General features: G+C 30.2%; 1 long non-coding RNA gene across 2 annotated transcripts in view; it reads left to right on the plus strand.

Annotated features, from left to right (window-relative positions):
• The window catches only part of LOC143570793 (uncharacterized), a 58,220-nt gene extending 34,890 nt beyond the window's left edge, over window positions 1-23,330 (plus strand). For both annotated transcript variants that reach the window (XR_013141996.1, XR_013141993.1), the window contains one exon: window positions 23,042-23,330. This is a non-coding gene — a long non-coding RNA (uncharacterized LOC143570793). The remainder of the gene's footprint in view (window positions 1-23,041) is intronic.
• Window positions 23,331-23,636: the final 306 nt, after the last annotated feature.

Genomic DNA, 23,636 nt, shown 5'->3' on the forward strand with positions numbered 1-23,636 from the left:
TATTTTCAGAAAACAACTCATAGACTTAGTTCAGCTAATGGTGAACCTTTACAAATTAATTATAAACTGCCTAAAGCTTATATTTGCAATAATAAGATGTGTATAGCTAATAGCTTTATTTTAGTCAAAAACCTTACTAATCAGATTATACTTGGAACACCTTTTTTAAATCAAATTCTTCCTCTACAAAGGGTGGATAAAAATTCAATTGTTGGAACATATGAGGGGAAACAGGTAATTTTTAATTTTGTTTCTGAACCAATCACAAGGTTCATAAATAATGTAAAAGAATCTTTGTTACAAGCAAAAGAGAATCAAATAAACTTTCTTAAACAAGAAGTAAATTACATTACAATAGAAGAAAAGCTAAAAAATCCTAAATTACAGGAAAAAATAAATTTAGTCCAACATCAATTCTCTTTACAAATATGTAATGACCATCCTAATGCTTTTTGGGATAGAAAGAAACATATTGTTTCTCTTCCTTATGATGAAGACTTCAAGGAAAGCCAAATACCTACGAAAGCGAGACCATGTCAAATGAATTCTGAATATTTACAATTATGCAAAAAAGAAATAAAAACCTTAATTGAGAAAAGTCTTATTAGACCCTCTAAATCTCCTTGGTCCTGCACAGCTTTTTATGTAAATAAACATTCTGAACAGGAAAGAGGAATTCCAAGGTTAGTAATAAATTATAAACCATTGAATAAAGTTTTAAAATGGATTAGATACCCTATTCCAAATAAAAAAGATTTATTGGATAGATTACATAATGCTGTAATCTTTTCAAAATTTGATTTAAAATCAGGATACTAGCAAATCCAAATAGAAGAAAAGGACAGGTATAAAACTGCTTTCAGGGTTCCAATAGGACATTATGAATGGAACGTAATGCCATTTGGATTAAAAAATGCTCCTAGTGAATTTCAAAATATTATGAATGATATATTCATTCCTTATAGTGATTTTATCATCGTATATATTGATGATATCTTAGTATTTTCAACAAATATTGAAACACATTTTAAACATTTAGAAATATTTAAGAATATAATAATCAAAAATGGTTTGGTTATAAGTAGACCCAAGATGGTTTTATTTCAAACTAATATAAGGTTTTTAGGACACAATATTGAAAAAGGAAATATAATTCCTATTAAAAAAAGTATAGAATTTGCTTCAAAATTTCCAGATGAAATAATTGATAAAACCCAATTACAAAGATTTTTAGGAAGCTAGATTAAAAAATGATCCTCCTCCTTGGACTAAATATCATACTAAGGCAGTCCAAAAAATTAAACATCAAGTAAAAAACCTACCATGTTCAATGTTAGCTAACCCAGAATGGGAAAAAGTTGTTGAAACAGATGCCAGTGAAATAGGTTACGGTGGCATATTAAAACAAATATCTCCAATTGATAAGAAAGAATTTCTTGTTAGATTCCATTCAGGAAAATGGAATAAAAGTCAGAAGAATTATGCTACTATTGCTAAAGAAATCTTAGCTATAGTCAAATGCGTTTTGAAATTCCAAGACGATTTATATAATCAAAAATTTATTATAAAAACTGATTGTCAAGCTGCTAAATATATGTTTAATAAAGATTTTAAACATGATGTCTCCAAACAAATGTTTGCAAGATGGCAGTCTAATTTAGCACCATTTGATTTCGACATAATATATAAAAAAGGTATTGATAATAGTTTACCTGATTATTTAACAAGAGAATATCTTAACCCTATTCTGCAGGAATAATGGTGTATAAGGGACCCCTGAGAATAATTATTTCATCAATAGATAGAAGAATCAATTTTTATAATCAAATGAGCACAATGCATGCTTTTCATATCCATAATTTAAACATGGATTTTTCATTATCATCTCACCAAAAACAATTTCTTTTAAATTACGAATGGCAGCAATATAACTGCTACAAGGATCGAATTGAGATTCTAAAGGAAAACAAGAAAATAATTTCTTGTGGATAACTTATATTTTATTTCAGGTATGTATCCTCGTGGAAGAGGAAATTATTTTCATTCCTCTAATAGAGGAAGAGGGAGAGCTAGTCAAAATAATAGCAGAGTAATTGCGCAAATTGGGCAACAAAGGCTAATAGCTGCTAATATCGCAAATATTGCAACCACTTCTAGTAATACTGGAAGTAATGAAAACCAGGATTCTTTATTAGAAGAATTCCTTTCATGGAAAAACTCCAGAAAAGAGGCTAATAAACCCTCATATGTGAATATTACTACAGAAGACCCAGATGATGGAGCATATAATCAGACTCCATACAAGGAAATAATATTGCTCCTAGAATTTAAAGATCTTAAATATAAAGATCAACCATGGATTTTAATCCAAAAATATATGGATACAGGATCATATCCCGCAGGATCTTATAAACCCAGATTATATTATGAGACGATTCTACGATCCACAGAATCTTGTGAGATTACACATTATAATTCGGGTAATACCCAGATTTACAATTTCAGCAAAGTAATAATTAAACAGGTAATATCCGTTGAGACATGGGGAACATCTCCTCTTAAAGAAAGAGAAGTTTATCACCCTGAATCTAGGGCACCATTAAAATTTAATTATTGGGATTATATAGAGGCATTTAATAAAGCCTTTTTATATGAAAATTCAAAGAAGAAGCATTCTTGGTTCTTCAAAATATGTCCACAAGTTTATAACTTGGATATTCCAAATTGGTTTAATAAATGGTGGATGTCATATGGTCCAGCTATAAAAATTCTACCTGAACCTTACAAAGGATTTTTTCAGAAATGGTCTGAAGTTTCTCCAACTCTAATAGAAATGGAGTATAATAATATAAATATTGAAGGAATATCTTCATTGCATTATTTCACTCAGTTTGGAATCCCTTGGATCTGGAAGTGGTCTCCAGAAGTTGGTTATACCCAACAAAATATCCCATGTTTAAGAAGGACTTTTTATACAAAGTTCTGGAAGAAAATGAATAAAATGGATGATCAAGGTAATATTGAAGGCCAAGAAACGATAGACTTAATAAAGTCTACAATTGAAGAATATGAAGAACAAATACGTTTGAAACAACAGAAAGAGGCTCCTAGTCCATTCAGACAAATTGTCAAGAAGATTCAACTATCAAATGATCAATTATCAAAAGATGAAATTATTCAGAAGTACTTAGAAGAAGTCAAGAAGGACCTAATTAAAAACCTTCAACCAGAAAAAAGGTCTGATATGTCTATAACATCTTCAGAAAATAATGAAGCAGCTGAAGATGCTCAAAATGTTTATGAAGATGAAGAGCTTGATGAAGAACTTCTGGAAGCTGAATTAGCATCGTTAAAGGAATCCCTGACAACACAGAAAGACAAGAAAAAGATGGTCCAATAATACTGGATAAAGAAAAATCTACTTTAATAAAGCTGACTACTTTAATAAAGGAGAATCTGCTTTAATAAAGCAGGCTGCTTTACTCAATTATAGCAGACATAATTATGAAGACTTTTGAAAATTTTCAAAAAGCAGAATTATTGTAAATTATTGTAGTTTGTTTGTATACTGAGACTCTCATTATAAAAGGAGCTCAGATTAATTCAGGAAGGCATCACTTCCTTCTCTAGTATCTATAATATCTTGGCTATTGTAAAAATTCTCTCTATTAAATAAAAAGTCTGAAGTTTGTGAAGACAACTTAATCTGCACATAATCCCTTTAAAGGTTAGTATACTTAACTTTTCTTTATTATTATTTAGCTTAATGACAAGCTAAATCCCAAAGTGTTGAATTAACCCAGATGATATAAGTCATAAACCATGACTCAAAAAAAAAAAAAAAAAAAAAAAAAAAAGTCATTGATGAAAAATTTTTAGGTTGGTTCTATATTAAAACATGCATAATATTAATATCGTGGTCGAATTATGGTAGCCCGTTTGTTGCCGTATTGATTAAAGGCGTTTCTAGGGCCTGGCCTGTACTGACCGCATGTTAATACTATTAGCCAGTTGAAATATGGGTAATGAAACCATAAAACCTAAAGTTTCATACACGATTCTTTACAAGTTACTTTTTACAAGTTAAAATTTTAATTTAAACCAAAACAAAATAATTAAATTTAAAACAAAACAAATAAATTTAAAAAATAATTAAATTTAAAACAAAACAAAATAATTTTGGTAAACTATAGCAAATAAATTTAAAAAATAATTAAATTTACAAGTCAAAAAATAATTTTGGTATCAGAGCCATGGTGGTTAACTGGTATCATTGGGGAAATTCAACACTTGAAAATAAATTTATGAATATCCTAAAAGATAAAGATACTGTTAAAAACAGTATTGAGGAAGGGTATGATATCCCTCATAATTTAGATTTATTAAATAAATGGACAATTCCAAAGGTTGATTATAAACTAGTTTATAAACTAGGAACATTTGAAAGAATTGGTTTAAAACAGGTAGTAAAAACTACTGAAGAAACGATTTCTCTTAATAAAGAAGATATGATAATAAAACTCCTTAATAACAGAGATTTAAAAAAATATAAAAAAGATAAATATAAATTTATACATATAGGTTTGGTTCAAATTGCTTTCAAACCACTGACCCTTGAAGGGTTACCAGAAAGCTTCATTGCAGCTTTAAGGGATGGTAGAAATTTAAACTGGAAACAATCCCTAGTAGGAATAATTCAATCTAGCCTGGCACATGGTCCAGTCTATTTTAACGTATATCCTAATCTACAATTATCACTATCTGATGTTAATATTACAGATGCTCTCACTTTAAATGTCAAAACCCATGGATATAATTATGCTCCAGGGTCAGAAGTGATGTGTATTTGCTATAGAATATATTACAAACCGTTATTTACTTTGAATCCCCATTGTAGGATGGTTGATAAACCATTAAATGAAACAATAGTTATAGAAACTAATTTTGGAAAATCTAATATTACAACCAGAAGAAAAATAAAATGGGAAGAAATAAATTTTCCAGAAAATTGGGTAATTAATAATTGTACTCCTTCACAACAGTATGTAGATAATAATCCATTAGAAATAATACAAACAAATGAAGGATCTATCCAAATACAATTTGAAAAAATAAATCCTAGAATAACTAGATCTTTGTCTTTGAAAGCTTCGTCTCAACATATATCCCCTTTTGAATATACTGTTAGAAGTCCATCTAGAGCTTCTACTTCTCAAATCAGAGAAGAAATTCCTGACAGGAAAATAGAGGAATTAAGAATAAATTCTGATAATATAGTTAGAGGAATATTTAAGCCTCAAGACCCAGAATTAACTGAGTCTGAAATGAATTTCTCAATTTAATGGATTCTGGAAAGAAAATAGATTTTAGCCAAGGTTCTTTGGCAAGAAAACAAATTTGTGAAGAATTTAAATTAACCAAATGGGAATCGTTTAGAAAATGGTTCTTTAAAAATTTTGAAAGTCAAGATTTTGAAATCTTTCAAAAAGAATTTTATGATGAACGAGAAGAACAGAATAATATTATTCCGTTTGTTCCATGGTTTTTGAACAAATATACAAATAATATGATTTTAGTTATACAAAGAGAATATAATATAAATGGTCAAATCCAAAAAACAAATTTTCCTCCACAATTACCTTTTAAATTAGAAAGAGATAATGAGGTAAGATATTACCAAGCTTTTCAAAAATTACTTGAGGATGATACATTGCCCATAACAATTATGCATATTAACAATCTTTTCAGACAAAATAATTATACCAATATATGTTTGGTTATTATAGGAGAACAATTAGGTGCTTTAAATAACACAATAAATGAACTTATAAAACATTCTTTAAATAAAGATAAAAATAAGGATGGAGAAATTATAGCTACACCATCTATTCAGCCTCCTCCAGAGATAAAAGATTTTAAATTAAAATCTAACAAAGAGATTTCAAAATTACTTGATGATAAGTTAAAAAATCTTGGAGAAAAATTCCAATCTTTACATATTAATACATTATCAGAAGAATTTGCGGAATCTATAGATAATAATAATTATCAACAAAAGATAAATGAAGAGATTAATAAACTCCAAAAGTTTGCTGAAAAACCTACTCAAAGATTATATTATTATCCTAGAACAACTCCCCAAGACGTACTAATAGAAGAACAAGAATATGTTGTTAATAATTCCTATCATGGAAAAAATATTTACGAATGGAATATCTAAGTTATAAACTTGTGGACATATTTTGAAGAACCAAGAATGCTTCTTCTTTGAATTTTCATATAAAAAGGCTTTATTAAATGCCTTTATATAATCCCAATAATTAAATTTTAATGGTGCCCTAGATTCAGGGTGATAAACTTCTCTTTCTTTAAGAGGAGATGTTCCCCATGTCTCAACGGATATTATCTGTTTAATTATTACTTTGCTGAAATTGTAAATCTGGGTATTACCCGAATTATAATGTGTAATCTCATAAGATTCTGTGGATCGTAGAATCGTCTCATAATATAATCTGGGTTTATAAGATCCTGCAGGATATGATCCTGTATCCATATATTTTTGGATTAAAATCCATGGTTTATCTTTATATTTAAGATCTTTAAATTCTAGGAGCAATATTATCTCCTTGTATGGAGTCTGATTATATGCTCCATCATCTGGGTCTTCTGTAGTAATATTCACATATGAGGGCTTATTAGCCTCTTTTCTGGAGTTTTTCCATGAAAGGAATTCTTCTAATAAAGAATCCTGGTTTTCATTACTTCCAGTATTACTAGAAGTGGTTGCAATATTTGCGATATTAGCAGCTATTAGCCTATGTTGCCCAATTTGCGCAATTACTCTGCTATTATTTTGACTAGCTCTCCTTCTTCCTCTATTAGAGGAATGAAAATAATTTCCTCTTCCACGAGGATACATACCTGAAATAAAATATAAGTTATCCATAAGAAATTATTTTCTTGTTTTCCTTTAGAATCTCAATTCGATCCTTGTAGCAGTTATATTGCTGCCATTCGTAATTTAAAAGAAATTGTTTTTGGTGAGATGATAATGAAAAATCCATGTTTAAATTATGGATATGAAAAGCATGCATTGTGCTCATTTGATTATAAAAATTGATTCTTCTATCTATTGATGAAATAATTATTCTCAGGGATCCCTTATACACCATTATTCCTGCAGAATAGGGTTAAGATATTCTCTTGTTAAATAATCAGGTAAACTATTATCAATACCTTTTTTATATATTATGTCGAAATCAAATGGTGCTAAATTAGACTGCCATCTTGCAAACATTTGTTTGGAGACATCATGTTTAAAATCTTTATTAAACATATATTTAGCAGCTTGACAATCAGTTTTTATAATAAATTTTTAATTATATAAATCGTCTTGGAATTTCAAAACGCATTTGACTATAGCTAAGATTTCTTTAGCAATAGTAGCATAATTCTTCTGACTTTTATTCCATTTTCCTGAATGGAATCTAACAAGAAATTCTTTCTTATCAATTGGAGATATTTGTTTTAATATGCCACCGTAACCTATTTCACTGGCATCTGTTTCAACAACTTTTTCCCATTCTGGGTTAGCTAACATTAAACATGGTAGGTTTTTTACTTGATGTTTAATTTTTTGGACTGCCTTAGTATGATATTTATTCCAAGGAGGAGGATCATTTTTTAATCTATCATATAAGATAGCAGTATCATCTGCTAGACCCTGATAATAAGGAGAAATATAATTCAAGCTTTCTAAAAATCTTTGTAATTGGGTTTTATCAATTATTTCATCTGGAAATTTTGAAGCAAATTCTATACTTCTGTTAATAGGAATTATATTTCCTTTTTCAATATTGTGTCCTAAAAACCTTATATTAGTTTGAAATAAAACCATCTTGGGTCTACTTATAACCAAACCATTTTTGATTATTATATTCTTAAATATTTCTAAATGTTTAAAATGTGTTTCAATATTTGTTGAAAATACTAAGATATCATCAATATATACGATGATAAAATCACTATAAGGAATGAATATATCATTCATAATATTTTGAAATTCACTAGGAGCATTTTTTAATCCAAATGGCATTACGTTCCATTCATAATGTCCTATTGGAACCGTGAAAGCAGTTTTATACCTGTCCTTTTCTTCTATTTGGATTTGCCAGTATCCTGATTTTAAATCAAATTTTGAAAAGATTACAGCATTATGTAATCTATCCAATAAATCTTTTTTATTTGGAATAGGGTATCTAATCCATTTTAAAACTTTATTCAATGGTTTATAATTTATTACTAACCTTGGAATTCCTCTTTCCTGTTCAGAATGTTTATTTACATAAAAAGCTGTGCAGGACCAAGGAGATTTAGAGGGTCTAATAAGACTTTTCTCAATTAAGGTTTTTATTTCTTTTTTGCATAATTGTAAATATTCAGAATTCATTTGACATGGTCTCGCTTTCGTAGGTATTTGGCTTTCCTTGAAGTCTTCTTCATAAGGAAGAGAAACAATATGTTTCTTTCTATCCCAAAAAGCATTAGGATGGTCATTACATATTTGTAAAGAGAATTGATGTTGGACTAAATTTATTTTTTCCTGTAATTTAGGATTTTTTAGCTTTTCTTCTATTGTAATGTAATTTACTTCTTGTTTAAGAAAGTTTATTTGATTCTCTTTTGCTTGTAACAAAGATTCTTTTACATTATTTATGAACCTTGTGATTGGTTCAGAAACAAAATTAAAAATTACCTGTTTCCCCTCATATGTTCCAACAATTGAATTTTTATCCACCCTTTGTAGAGGAAGAATTTGATTTAAAAAAGGTGTTCCAAGTATAATCTGATTAGTAAGGTTTTTGACTAAAATAAAGCTATTAGCTATACACATCTTATTATTGCAAATATAAGCTTTAGGCAGTTTATAATTAATTTGTAAAGGTTCACCATTAGCTGAACTAAGTCTATGAGTTGTTTTCTGAAAATATTTTGTTGGTATAATACCTTCTTGGATACAATTCAAATCTGCTCCGCTATCAACTAGAGCAATCAAATCTTTTGTGAAATCATTGTTTATTAACAGTTTAATTTTTATATGCCATTTTTGTGACGTTATCCTTTCAATTACAGACAAGAAATTTTCTTCTTCTTCAATACTATTGTCAATGGACTTTCCTTTTTCTATTATTGTTAATCTTTCTCCAAGATATTCATTATTCTTTTTTTAAATTTTTATCTCAAATTTTAAATTATCAAATTCAATTCTTAATTCTTCAATACTAACTGGTTTATTAACCTTATATTTTTGATTTAGTTGATTCTTAACTTCCATTAAAGTATATGGTTGAAAATCTTGAGAAATTTTCTCATCAGATGTTTCTCCCTGATTTTCTTTTATCATTTGAGAAATTATTCTCTCTCTTATTTCAGAATCTTTTATGACTTTAAGAAAATCCAGTATATTATTAGAAATAACATTTATTTCCATATCTTGAAATTGAGCAATAAGTTGATAGAGATTTTCTTCTTCTTTATCAGAAGAGTTTAAACATTGTTCACCATTTCTGCAAGGAATACATTCCTCATCTGATGATGTTAAACTTTCATTTTCTAAAATATGAATATTATTTATTTCAATAGATGAAAATTCTTGAGATTCAGAATCAGATTCAGAATTTATCAAAATATTTGATAAAGTTTCTTTCAACTTTTCATCTGTTAAATTATTAATTTTTCTTTTTACCCAGCAAGTTTTTTCGTTGTGTCTAGGACGACCACATTTTTTACATATAATAAAAGGTCTATTAGGTTTAAAATCTCTTTTCCTCTTAAATTTTCTATCTTCTTTTCTTTGTTCTTTCTTTTGTTTTCTTTTGTAAACTTTATTAGCTCTTTGTGATTTGAAAACCTTTTTATTCTTAGGATCATGGATTTCTTCCATTCCAAATTGTGAACAAAATTGTCCTAACTGTCTCTTTTCATTAAGAGAGTGTTTCTTAATTTGTTGATTTAATTTTATTTCATTACATAAAGATAATCCTTCCTGGATACAAGTACCTATTAACTTGCCATAAGTATAATTTTCATAATTTATGTTAACTTCCCCTTTTCTAAGAGCCTTTCTAATTCTCTCAGCAAATAAAGGAGGCAAACCATCTATGAATTTGGATTTCCAATGAGTACTATTGGACTCTGGGAGTTCCATAACTCTGCTTAAAAAAGTATCTTTATACCACCTAAAAGATGTAAGAGTTCTACATCTAAGGTTTTGTAAAAGAGTTCTGATATTTTCTGAATTATCAGACCATCTTCCTGTGAAATGTTCAATTATATTAATTACTAATGTGTAGACAGCATTTGGCTTTTGGACATTATCTTCTTCCTTAACTGCATTTAGTATGACTTCTCTATCATGTTGAGATAAATAATTATCCCACCAACCTTTTAATTGACCTGTAAACCCAGCTACTATCATTCTAGCTATGTTTGTATCATTATTGCCATTATTTCTACAAATTGTACTATACATCATCATTCTATGGACAACATTATAAATTTGTCTTTCTGTATGACCATCAATATTCCATTCGTAAATATTTTTTCCATGATAGGAATTATATTATCAGAAGGAAGTGATGCCTTCCTGAATTAATCTGAGCTCCTTTTATAATGAGAGTCTCAGTATACAAACAAACTACAATAATTTACAATAATTCTGCTTTTTGAAAATTTTCAAAAGTCTTCATAATTATGTCTGCTATAATTGAGTAAAGCAGCCTGCTTTATTAAAGCAGATTCTCCTTTATTAAAGTAGTCAGCTTTATTAAAGTAGATTTTTCTTTATCCAGTATTATTGGACCATCTTTTTCTTGTCTTTCTGTGTTGTCAGGGATTCCTTTAACGATGCTAATTCAGCTTCCAGAAGTTCTTCATCAAGCTCTTCATCTTCATAAACATTTTGAGCATCTTCAGCTGCTTCATTATTTTCTGAAGATGTTATAGACATATCAGACCTTTTTTCTGGTTGAAGGTTTTTAATTAGGTCCTTCTTGACTTCTTCTAAGTACTTCTGAATAATTTCATCTTTTGATAATTGATCATTTGATAGTTGAATCTTCTTGACAATTTGTCTGAATGGACTAGGAGCCTCTTTCTGTTGTTTCAAACGTATTTGTTCTTCATATTCTTCAATTGTAGACTTTATTAAGTCTATCGTTTCTTGGCCTTCAATATTACCTTGATCATCCATTTTATTCATTTTCTTCCAGAACTTTGTATAAAAAGTCCTTCTTAAACATGGGATATTTTGTTGGGTATAACCAACTTCTGGAGACCACTTCCAGATCCAAGGGATTCCAAACTGAGTGAAATAATGCAATGAAGATATTCCTTCAATATTTATATTATTATACTCCATTTCTATTAGAGTTGGAGAAACTTCAGACCATTTCTGAAAAAATCCTTTGTAAGGTTCAGGTAGAATTTTTATAGCTGGACCATATGACATCCACCATTTATTAAGCCAATTTGGAATATCCAAGTTATAAACTTGTGGACATATTTTGAAGAACCAAGAATGCTTCTTCTTTGAATTTTCATATAAAAAGGCTTTATTAAATGCCTCTATATAATCCCAATAATTAAATTTTAATGGTGCCCTAAATTCAGGGTGATAAACTTCTCTTTCTTTAAGAGGAGATGTTCCCCATGTCTCAACGGATATTATCTGTTTAATTATTACTTTGCTGAAATTGTAAATCTGGGTACTACCCGAATTATAATGTGTAATCTCACAAGATTCTGTGGATCGTAGAATCGTCTCATAATATAATCTGGGTTTATAAGATCCTGCAGGATATGATCCTGTATCCATATATTTTTGGATTAAAATCCATGGTTGATCTTTATATTTAAGATCTTTAAATTCTAGGAGCAATATTATCTCCTTGTATGGAGTCTGATTATATGCTCCATCATCTGGGTCTTCTGTAGTAATATTCACATATGAGGGTTTATTAGCCTCTTTTCTGGAGTTTTTCCATGAAAGGAATTCTTCTAATAAAGAATCCTGGTTTTCATTACCTCCAGTATTACTAGAAGTGGTTGCAATATTTGCGATATTAGCAGCTATTAGCCTTTGTTGCCCAATTTGCGCAATTACTCTGCTATTATTTTGACTAGCTCTCCCTCTTCCTCTATTAGAGGAATGAAAATAATTTCCTCTTCCACGAGGATACATACCTGAAATAAATTATAAGTTATCCACAAGAAATTATTTTCTTGTTTTCCTTTAGAATCTCAATTCGATCCTTGTAGCAGTTATATTGCTGCCATTCGTAATTTAAAAGAAATTGTTTTTGGTGAGATGATAATGAAAAATCCATGTTTAAATTATGGATATGAAAAGCATGCATTGTGCTCATTTGATTATAAATATTGATTCTTCGATCTATTGTTGAAATAATTATTCTCAGGGGTCCCTTATACACCATTATTCCTGCAGAATAGGGTTAAGATATTCTCTTGTTAAATAATCAGGTAAACTATTATCAATACCTTTTTTATATATTATGTCGAAATCAAATGGTGCTAAATTAGACTGCCATCTTGCAAACATTTGTTTGGAGACATCATGTTTAAAATCTTTATTAAACATATATTTAGCAGCTTGACAATCAGTTTTTATAATAAATTTTTGATTATATAAATCGTCTTGGAATTTCAAAACGCATTTGACTATAGCTAAGATTTCTTTAGCAATAGTAGCATAATTCTTCTGACTTTTATTCCATTTTCCTGAATGGAATCTAACAAGAAATTCTTTCTTATCAATTGGAGATATTTGTTTTAATATGCCACCGTAACCTATTTCACTGGCATCTGTTTCAACAACTTTTTCCCATTCTGGGTTAGCTAACATTGAACATGGTAGGTTTTTTACTTGATGTTTAATTTTTTGGACTGCCTTAGTATGATATTTAGTCCAAGGGGGAGGATCATTTTTTAATCTATCATATAAGATAGCAGTATCATCTGCTAGACCCTGATAATAAGGAGAAATATAATTCAAGCTTCCTAAAAATCTTTGTAATTGGGTTTTATCAATTGTTTCATCTGGAAAATTTGAAGCAAATTCTATACTTCTGTTAATAGGAATTATATTTCCTTTTTCAATATTGTGTCCTAAAAACCTTATATTAGTTTGAAATAAAACCATCTTGGGTCTACTTATAACCAAACCATTTTTGATTATTATATTCTTAAATATTTCTAAATGTTTAAAATGTGTTTCAATATTTGTTGAAAATACTAAGATATCATCAATATATACGATGATAAAATCACTATAAGGAATGAATATATCATTCATAATATTTTGAAATTCACTAGGAGCATTTTTTAATCCAAATGGCATTACGTTCCATTCATAATGTCCTATTGGAACCGTGAAAGCAGTTTTATACCTGTCCTTTTCTTCTATTTGGATTTGCCAGTATCCTGATTTTAAATCAAATTTTGAAAAGATTACAGCATTATGTAATCTATCCAATAAATCTTTTTTATTTGGAATAGGGTATCTAATCCATTTTAAAACTTTATTCAATGGTTTATAATTTATTACTAACCTTGGAATTCCTCTTTCCTGTTCAGAATGTTTATTTACATAAAAAGCTGTGCAGGACCAAGGAGATTTAGAGGGTCTAATAAGACTTTTCTCAATTAAGGTTTTTATTTCTTTTTTGCATAATTGTAAATATTCAGAATTCATTTGACATGGTCTCGCTTTCGTAGGTATTTGGCTTTCCTTGAAGTCTTCTTCATAAGGAAGAGAAACAATATGTTTCTTTCTATCCCAAAAAGCATTAGGATGGTCATTACATATTTGTAAAGAGAATTGATGTTGGACTAAATTTATTTTTTCCTGTAATTTAGGATTTTTTAGCTTTTCTTCTATTGTAATGTAATTTACTTCTTGTTTAAGAAAGTTTATTTGATTCTCTTTTGCTTGTAACAAAGATTCTTTTACATTATTTATGAACCTTGTGATTGGTTCAGAAACAAAATAAAAAATTACCTGTTTCCCCTCATATGTTCCAACAATTGAATTTTTATCCACCCTTTGTAGAGGAAGAATTTGATTTAAAAAAGGTGTTCCAAGTATAATCTGATTAGTAAGGTTTTTGACTAAAATAAAGCTATTAGCTATACACATCTTATTATTGCAAATATAAGCTTTAGGCAGTTTATAATTAATTTGTAAAGGTTCACCATTAGCTGAACTAAGTCTATGAGTTGTTTTCTGAAAATATTTTGTTGGTATAATACCTTCTTGGATACAATTCAAATCTGCTCCGCTATCAACTAGAGCAATCAAATCTTTTGTGAAATCATTGTTTATTAACAGTTTAATTTTTATATGCCATTTTTGTGACGTTATCCTTTCAATTACAGACAAGAAATTTTCTTCTTCTTCAATACTATTGTCAATGGACTTTCCTTTTTCTATTCTTGTTAATCTTTCTCCAAGATATTCATTATTCTTTTTTAAATTTTTTATCTCAAATTTTAAATTATCAATTTCAATTCTTAATTCTTCAATACTAACTGGTTTATTAACCTTATATTTTTGATTTAGTTGATTCTTAACTTCCATTAAAGTATATGGTTGAAAATCTTGAGAAATTTTCTCATCAGATGTTTCTACCTGATTTTCTTTTATCATTTGAGAAATTATTCTCTCTCATATTTCAGAATCTTTTATGACTTTAAGAAGATCCAGTATATTATTAGAAATAACATTTATTTCCATATCTTGAAATTGAGCAATAAGTTGATAGAGATTTTCTTCTTCTTTATCAGAAGAGTTTAAACATTGTTCACCATTTCTGCAAGGAATACATTCCTCATCTGATGATGTTAAACTTTCATTTTCTAAAATATGAATATTATTCATTTCAATAGATGAAAATTCTTGAGATTCAGAATCAGATTCAGAATTTATCAAAATATTTGATAAAGTTTCTTTCAACTTTTCATCTGTTAAATTATTAATTTTTCTTTTTACCCAGCAAGTTTTTTCGTTGTGTACAGGACGACCACATTTTTTACATATAATAAAAGGTCTATTAGGTTTAAAATCTCTTTTCCTCTTAAATTTTCTATCTTCTTTTCTTTGTTCTTTCTTTTGTTTTCTTTTGTAAACTTTATTAGCTCTTTGTGATTTGAAAACCTTTTTATTCTTAGGATCATGGATTTCTTCCATTCCAAATTGTGAACAAAATTGTCCTAACTGTCTCTTTTCATTAAGAGAGTGTTTCTTAATTTGTTGATTTAATTTTATTTCATTACATAAAGATAATCCTTCCTGGATACAAGTACCTATTAACTTGCCATAAATATAATTTTCATAATTTATGTTAACTTCCCCTTTTCTAAGAGCCTTTCTAATTCTCTCAGCAAATAAAGGAGGCAAACCATCTATGAATTTGGATTTCCAATGAGTACTATTGGACTCTGGGAGTTCCATAACTCTGCTTAAAAAAGTATCTTTATACCACCTAAAAGATGTAAGAGTTCTACATCTAATGTTTTGTAAAAGAGTTCTGATATTTTCTGAATTATCAGACCATCTTCCTGTGAAATGTTCAATTATATTAATTACTAATGTGTAGACAGCATTTGGCTTTTGGACATTATCTTCTTCCTTAACTGCATTTAGTATGACTTCTCTATCATGTTGAGATAAATAATTATCCCACCAACCTTTTAATTGACCTGTAAACCCAGCTACTATCATTCTAGCTATGTTTGTATCATTATTGCCATTATTTCTACAAATTGTACTATACATCATCATTCTATGGACAACATTATAAATTTGTCTTTCTGTATGACCATCAATATTCCATTCGTAAATATTTTTTCCATGATAGGAATTATTAACAACATATTCTTGTTCTTCTATTAGTACGTCTTGGGGAGTTGGTCTAGGATAATAATATAATCTTTGAGTAGGTTTTTCAGCAAACTTTTGGAGTTTATTAATCTCTTCATTTATCTTTTGTTGATAATTATTATTATCTATAGATTCCGCAAATTCTTCTGATAATGTATTAATATGTAAAGATTGGAATTTTTCTCCAAGATTTTTTAACTTATCATCAAGTAATTTTGAAATCTCTTTGTTAGATTTTAATTTAAAATCTTTTACCTCTGGAGGAGGCTGAATAGATGGTGTAGCTATAATTTCTCCATCCTTATTTTTATCTTTATTTAAAGAATGTTTTATAAGTTCATTTATTGTGTTATTTAAAGCACCTAATTGTTCTCCTATAACAACCAAACATATATTGGTATAATTATTTTGTCTGAAAAGATTGTTAATATGCATAATTGTTATGGGCAATGTATCATCCTCAAGTAATTTTTGAAAAGCTTGGTAATATCTTACCTCATTATCTCTTTCTAATTTAAAAGGTAATTGTGGAGGAAAATTTGTTTTTTGGATTTGACCATTTATATTATATTCTCTTTGTATAACTGAAATCATATTATTTGTATATTTGTTCAAAAACCATGGAACAAACGGAATAATATTATTCTGTTCTTCTCGTTCATCATAAAATTCTTTTTGAAAGATTTCAAAATCTTGACTTTCAAAATTTTTAAAGAACCATTTTCTAAACGATTCCCATTTGGTTAATTTAAATTCTTCACAAATTTGTTTTCTTGCCAAAGAACCTTGGCTAAAATCTATTTTCTTTCCAGAATCCATTAAATTGAGAAATTCATTTCAGACTCAGTTAATTCTGGGTCTTGAGGCTTAAATATTCCTCTAACTATATTATCAGAATTTATTCTTAATTCCTCTATTTTCCTGTCAGGAATTTCTTCTCTGATTTGGGAAGTAGAAGCTCTAGATGGACTTCTAACAGTATATTCAAAATGGGATATATGTTGAGACGAAGCTTTCGAAGACAAAGATCTAGTTATTCTAGGATTTATTTTTTCAAATTGTATTTGGATAGATCCTTCATTTGTTTGTATTATTTCTAATGGATTATTATCTACATACTGTTGTGAAGGAGTACAATTATTAATTACCCAATTTTCTGGAAAATTTATTTCTTCCCATTTTATTTTTCTTCTGGTTGTAATATTAGATTTTCCAAAATTAGTTTCTATAACTATTGTTTCATTTAATGGTTTATCAACCATCCTACAATGGGGATTCAAAGTAAATAACGGTTTGTAATATATTCTATAGCAAATACACATCACTTCTGACCCTGGAGCATAATTATATCCATGGGTTTTGACATTTAAAGTGAGAGCATCTGTAATATTAACATCAGATAGTGATAACTGTAGATTAGGATATACGTTAAAATAGACTGGACCATGTGCCAGGCTAGATTGAATTATTCCTACTAGGGATTGTTTCCAGTTTAAATTTCTACCATCCCTTAAAGCTGCAATGAAGCTTTCTGGTAACCCTTCAAGGGTCAGTGGTTTGAAAGCAATTTGAACCAAACCTATATGTATAAATTTATATTTATCTTTTTTATATTTTTCTAAATCTCTGTTATTAAGGAGTTTTATTATCATATCTTCTTTATTAAGAGAAATCGTTTCTTCAGTAGTTTTTACTACCTGTTTTATACCAATTCTTTCAAATGTTCCTAGTTTATAAACTAGTTTATAATCAACCTTTGGAATTGTCCATTTATTTAATAAATCTAAATTATGAGGGATATCATACTCTTCCTCAATACTGTTTTTAACAGTATCTTTATCTTTTAGGATATTCATAAATTTATTTTCAAGTGTTGAATTTCCCCAATGATACCAGTTAACCACCATGGCTCTGATTCCAAAATTATTTTGTTTTGTTTTAAATTTAATTATTTTTTAAATTTTCAAAATTATTTTGTTTTGTTTTAAATTTAATTATTTTTTAAATTTATTTGTTTTGTTTTAAATTTAATTATTTTGTTTTGTTTTAAATTAAAAATTTAACTTGTAAAAAGTAACTTGTAAAGAATCGTGTATGAAACTTTAGGTACTGTGGTTTCTTTACTCATATTTCAACTGGCTAATAGTATTAACATGCGGTCAGTACAGGCCACGCCCTAGAAACGCCTTTAATCAACACGGCAACAAACGGGCTACCATAATTCGACCACGATATTAATATTATGCCTGTTTTAATATAGAACCAACCTAAAAATTTTTCATTTAATTATTTTGTTTTGTTTTAAATTAAAAATTTAACTTGTAAAAAGTAACTTGTAAAGAATCGTGTATGAAACTTTAGGTACTATGGTTTCTTTACCCATATTTCAACTGGCTAATAGTATTAACATGCGGTGTAAGGCCCCGTAACCGGTAACCCTACTTTCGTGTTGGATTTACTCGTAAACACAGTTCTAAATATCAGAGTTAATTAAAAACTTTACGCGGAATATAAAACTTTCATAAAACATTACATATCAATTCATACTCATGTCTTAAAACATTCCTCTTGTCTTTCAAAATCAAAACATAACTTATAAAACATATCGGATCTTCAGATGCCAGGCCTTAGTCTTCTGCCATGTGTCCTCCACTCAAGCCAGCTGTCTCATCCTACTCACCTGCGTGCATACTAAAAGTCAGCTACGCTGAGTGAGTTCTAGTTAATCATACACTATCATACAATACCTTGTTACATACATACGTACTTAACCTCATAACTTTCTTTCATTCACACATAAGTACTCATACCTTCATTCTTACATACTTTCTTTCTTACTTACATACTTTCTTTTCATTCATGATCCTACGTTTTAAAGAGCCTTTCGCCCTATAACCTCACAGATATTATAAGGGTCTGGTCCCTAACATCACAGATATTATAAGGGTCTGGTCCCTATCATCACAGATATTATGAGGGTCTGGTCCCTAACATCACAGATATTATTAGGGTCTGGTCCCTAACATCACAGATATTATTAGGGTCTGGTCCCATGTTTTCGAATATTAGTAGGGTTCGATTCCCTCTTCGTTGCCATACAACCATACATCCGTTATTTCCTTCTTTTATTAACTTTCTTACGTTCATACCCCTAAGCATACATATCATACTTACCTTAACTTAGCGTTACAACCTGACAGTACGTGCAATATCCGAAGATCGTTCACGTACCGTCATGCCATCATTCATACATTTCACATTATTCACATAAGGCATACACTTATCTCTTAGGATAAGTGTATTAACAAACATATCGAGTATGCACACAGCCCCGAAGACGTAACACATAAATGGGGCTAGAAACTCACCTGGATCCTGTTACGCTCGCCGTTGATCGTAATTCCTTTCTTTAACTGGGCTCGGCTAACTGTATAATATTTACACATATCAATTAACTACTGCTACTCGTTTGTATTCCTATCTATATATGACCCACAACGAACGGGGGTCCGGGGGCAGCGCCCCTGGCAGCGGGGTTCTAGGGGCGGCAGCCCCTAGCGGGGTCCAAGGGGCAGAGCCCCTGGCTGGGGTTAAGCTGCCAGGTCAGCTTGGAAAAATTTTATTTTCGATAACTGCCTTAACACATTTTCCATTAGGTTTTTAATTTATTTTATAGACGAACTTCGCTTCAGGCGAAGTTAAACCTTAGGCGAACTTGGAAACAGCTTGGTTCTGGCTTGATTCGATCGAATAGGAACACGTTCGATCGAATAGGAACACGTTCGATCGAATAGGAACACGTTCGATCAAACAGGAACACGTTCGATCAAACAGGAACACGTTCGATCGAATAGGAACACGTTCGATCGAATACAACACTCATTCGATCGAATACAAAACTCATTCGATCGAATGAGTTGGAGACCATTCGGTTGCTTCCCTATTCGGTCGACTGGACTTGTTCGATCTACGCATTCGATCGAATGGACTGATTCGATCGACTGGTTCGATCGAATGAGTCTGATTCGACTCCTTCAAGCTGGGCGACGGAGAAACCCACGGGTTTTCCAGATTTTCCAGATTTTTGACCCAAAATCGAAGTTTTTGACATGGAAATGCTCGGGATTGAAAGGGCTATCGATTCCTAGTACTTTTAAACACAAAAGCTTGCATTTTGACACCAAAACAAGGCGGTTTTTGACCCGAAAACTCAAGTTACGAAAATGGGAGTTTTTGCTCGATTTGAGGTCGAAAATGGTTATGAAAACGGATGATTTTCGAGAGGGACTTACCAAAAACGATTAGGAACAAGATTGTGGACTCGGATTTGTGATTTGAGAACTTTCTCTCTCTAGCTTCTCTCTCTAGAAATGAGAGTGTTTGGGTGGGTGTAAGTGAAGGAAGATGGTGAAAATGGTGGAAGTGTCAAGAACTTTCGTTTATATACTACGGGTTTGGTTAGGCTCGGGTTAGCTTCCTACGGGTCGAGACAGGCCGAGTTCATAAAATAACTAAGCCCAAGACCCGTTCCTTACTCGACATTAAATAACTAAAACGTGAAATTACTAAACATAACTTTCTTTTATTTATCAATATAAAAATTTTAGGATGTTACATGCGGTCAGTACAGGCCACGCCCTAGAAACGCCTTTAATCAACACGGCAACAAACGGGCTACCATAATTCGACCACGATATTAATATTTCGCCTGTTTTAATATAGAACCAACCTAAAAATTTTTCATGAATGACTTTTTTTTTTTTTTTTTTTTTGAGTCACGGTTTATGACTTATATTATCTGGGTTAATTCAACACTTTGGGATTTAGCTTGTCATTAAGCTAAATAATAATAAAGAAAAGTTAAGTATACTAACCTTTAAAGGGATTATGTGCAGATTAAGTTGTCTTCACAAACTTCAGACTTTTTATTTAATAGAGAGAATTTTTACAATAGCCAAGATATTATAGATACTAGAGAAGGAAGTTATGCCTTCCTGAATTAATCTGAGCTCCTTTTATAATGAGAGTCTCAGTATACAAACAAACTACAATAATTTACAATAATTCTGCTTTTTAAAAATTTTCAAAAGTCTTCATAATTATGTCTGCTATAATTGAGTAAAGCAGCCTGCTTTATTAAAGCAGATTCTCCTTTATTAAAGTAGTCAGCTTTATTAAAGTAGATTCTTCTTTATCCAGTATTATTGGACCATCTTTTTCTTGTCTTTCTGTGTTGTCAGGGATTCCTTTAACGATGCTAATTCAGCTTCCAGAAGTTCTTCATCAAGCTCTTCATCTTCATAAACATTTTGAGCATCTTCAGCTGCTTCATTATTTTCTGAAGATGTTATAGACATATCAGACCTTTTTTCTGGTTGAAGGTTTTTAATTAGGTCCTTCTTGACTTCTTCTAAGTACTTCTGAATAATTTCATCTTTTGATAATTGATCATTTGATAGTTGAATCTTCTTGACAATTTGTCTGAATGGACTAGGAGCCTCTTTCTGTTGTTTCAAACGTATTTGTTCTTCATATTCTTCAATTGTAGACTTTATTAAGTCTATCGTTTCTTGGCCTTCAATATTACCTTGATCATCCATTTTATTCATTTTCTTCCAGAACTTTGTATAAAAAGTCCTTCTTAAACATGGGATATTTTGTTGGGTATAACCAACTTCTGGAGACCACTTCCAGATCCAAGGGATTCCAAACTGAGTGAAATAATGCAATGAAGATATTCCTTCAATATTTATATTATTATACTCCATTTCTATTAGAGTTGGAGAAACTTTAGACCATTTCTGAAAAAATCCTTTGTAAGGTTCAGGTAGAATTTTTATAGCTGGACCATATGACATCCACCATTTATTAAGCCAATTTGGAATATCCAAGTTATAAACTTGTGGACATATTTTGAAGAACCAAGAATGCTTCTTCTTTGAATTTTCATATAAAAAGGCTTTATTAAATGCCTCTATATAATCCCAATAATTAAATTTTAATGGTGCCCTAGATTCAGGGTGATAAACTTCTCTTTCTTTAAGAGGAGATGTTCCCCATGTCTCAACGGATATTATCTGTTTAATTATTACTTTACTGAAATTGTAAATCTGGGTATTACCCGAATTATAATGTGTAATCTCACAAGATTCTGTGGATCGTAGAATCGTCTCATAATATAATCTGGGTTTATAAGATCCTGCAGGATATGATCCTGTATCCATATATTTTTGGATTAAAATCCATGGTTGATCTTTATATTTAAGATCTTTAAATTCTAGGAGCAATATTATCTCCTTGTATGGAGTCTGATTATATGCTCCATCATCTGGGTCTTCTGTAGTAATATTCACATATGAGGGTTTATTAGCCTCTTTTCTGGAGTTTTTCCATGAAAGGAATTCTTCTAATAAAGAATCCTGGTTTTCATTACTTCCAGTATTACTAGAAGTGGTTGCAATATTTGCGATATTAGCAGCTATTAGCCTTTGTTGCCCAATTTGCGCAATTACTCTGCTATTATTTTGACTAGCTCTCCCTCTTCCTCTATTAGAGGAATGAAAATAATTTCCTCTTCCACGAGGATACATACCTGAAATAAAATATAAGTTATCCACAAGAAATTATTTTCTTGTTTTCCTTTAGAATCTCAATTCGATCCTTGTAGCAGTTATATTGCTGCCATTCGTAATTTAAAAGAAATTGTTTTTGGTGAGATGATAATGAAAAATCCATGTTTAAATTATGTATATGAAAAGCATGCATTGTGAAGTTGTGTTAATGAACATACAAAACAAACTAACATGAAGTTGGCAGGTTTGGGTTTGGGTATATTATATACATAATTAGTTAAATGGCTCATGTTTGTGTCATCTCAATCTTGAATTTTAGCAAAATGAAATAAAAATTGTGTTCGTGTTAATGAACACATTGTTAGTGTTAAATTTTCGTGTCTGACAAATGAACACGATCTCTGACTTACAAATAATTAACATTATTTACGGTGGGTTTCATTCTTGTGTTGAAATACATTGAAACAATTTAAAAGAGTTAGAACTAACTTAAGAACAAATGGTGAGTCAGGAGAATCATTCATATTTCGCAGGAAGTCAGCATCAGATGCTTTCGAGAAGGCGAGTGGGATCGGAAGTAGGAGCCCTCGTTCTCCTTACGAGCTGTGAGATTTGACCGAAAATCATCATCTGATCGAGAGAGATTCTGTACACGTGTGTTGCATGAGTTTAGTATGTGTTTCACTTTAGGTGTATAATTTATATCATATGCGTGTTTTAGCTTGGTTCGTGAGTTGTTAAGTCGGGCTTGACCTGATTGTAAGATAAGTGTTTGTAACATGGTTCCTATGTTAATGTGATTTTGTTTATCGCACGTTACGTTATCTTGTCCCTGAGCAACGTATGGATGTTTCTCACTTTCATTCAGCTTTGGACTCTCAAGCATCCTAAGTACGTGCATTTGCTCTTTTAACGTTTTGGATATTGTTTATTTAGATACACATTGGTAATGTATTTACTTTCAATAATCAGTACTAGCTAGTCAATTAATGAGTTGAATGCATCGAAGGCATATCCTTGCATTCGTAGGGTGGTCGGCTGGGGCCTGGGGTGGGATTGGGTAGTCGCCTACGGATAGGCTGGATGGTCCGGCAACACAACCGCCA

Source organism: Bidens hawaiensis, unplaced genomic scaffold (genome assembly GCF_021521415.1).
Source record: "Bidens hawaiensis isolate Kalapana, Puna unplaced genomic scaffold, B.hawaiensis_p1.1 tig00001299_1, whole genome shotgun sequence".
Classification (NCBI taxonomy): domain Eukaryota; kingdom Viridiplantae; phylum Streptophyta; class Magnoliopsida; order Asterales; family Asteraceae; genus Bidens; species Bidens hawaiensis.